Raw genomic sequence first — 1536 nt, 5'->3', positions numbered from 1 at the left:
GCTGACAGAGAGACAGACACACACACACACACACACACACAGAAAGACAGAGAAAGAGACACAGACAGACAGGCAGAGAGAGAGACAGCGAATCCGTGAACCCGAAACAGAGTCGGAAAGAAAAAGGGAGAAGCGTCCTTGAACTGACAGACAACGAGTGATTCCTCGCTCTCTCTAAGCTAATCCTGTGGCCGATAATCCCAAAAAGGGATTTGCCTAATCCTCTGAAGGTTTAGAGCACGTATGGTAAAGAGATTTTAAAACGCTCTTTTTCCCGATTACAAGCACACCGCTTTGGCTGACGCGGCTGTGAATTGTGGTTGACAGGTGGGGGGTTAGCTTTTTTTTGTCTGTTTGTTTGTTTCTCTCTTTTTCCCTTTCCTTATTTTCTTTGTCTGTCTACTTCTCTGTTTCTGTCTCTCTCTCTCTCTTTCTTTCTTTCGTTCTTTCTCTCATCTCTTCTCTTGTCTCTCTCTTTTTTCTCTTTTCTCTCTCTTTTCTCTTCTCGTCTCTTCTCTTCTCTTCTCTTCTCTTCTCTTCTCTTCTCTTCTCTTCTCTTCTCTTCTCTTCTCTTCTCTTCTCTTCTCTTCTCTTCTCTTCTCTTCTCTTCTCTTCTCTCTCTCTCTCTCTCTCTCCCTCCCTTCTCTCTCTCTCTCTCTCTCTCTCTCTCTCTCTCTCTCTCTCTCTCTCTCTCTCTCTCTCTCTCTCTCTATCTCTCTCTCTCTATCTCTATCTCTATCTCTATCTCTCTCTCTCTCTCTCTCTCTCTCTCTCTCTCTCTCTCAAGAGAGAGAGAGATAGCGAGATGAAAAGAACATTCAAATGATTTTTAAGGAAAAACTGCACAAAAAGTAAGGAAAGCAAGTAAAGTTCGTTGCCCGGGAGACCAACCTGCTGGTCAGGATTTACGTCAGGAAAAAAAAAAAAAACATCAAGGACATGCCGCCTTACACATGCATCAATAACATTAATGTGAAAGTCTACTAAAACAACGAATAAACGTGTGAAAGGACACGCCTCCCCCCCCCCCCCAAAAAAAAAAGAGTATCATCATTTCAATAAATGGTATCAAATTTCATCCCGAGTAAATGGTTTCTTAAATCAAGAAAGTAAAGATAAGTCATCTTGACCAATACCTTGATGATATTCAATGACATCAGACGAACTTTCTCGCAGCTGTGAAGAATATCAGATCTCTTAAATATGTCATCAGCTCGTCTACAGAAAAACATAAATAATGGCATGGTATCGACTCGTATTGCAGGAACAAATAAGAGATAAACCTTGCAAATGTGTACAAAATGTACATATATTCCTGATTGAAAAAAAGAAAGAATACGATACCCCCCCCCCACAAAAAAATAATAAAATAAATAATGTTTTAGGATTCCCATAATCATAATTTGAGCTTTTAAACACAGACAAACAGTTTGGATAGATGCTTCGACCAGACGTGGGGTTCGAGACAGGCAGACACCGATGTGCTTCGAGAGTCGTGAAGCTTCAAACGAAAACCAAGACGGGTAAACTTACAAA

This window comes from Penaeus vannamei, chromosome 18 (genome assembly GCF_042767895.1).
Source record: "Penaeus vannamei isolate JL-2024 chromosome 18, ASM4276789v1, whole genome shotgun sequence".
Taxonomy (NCBI): Eukaryota; Metazoa; Arthropoda; class Malacostraca; order Decapoda; family Penaeidae; genus Penaeus; species Penaeus vannamei.
The sequence above is the reverse complement of the archived record's forward strand: the minus strand, read 5'-3'. Positions refer to the sequence as shown.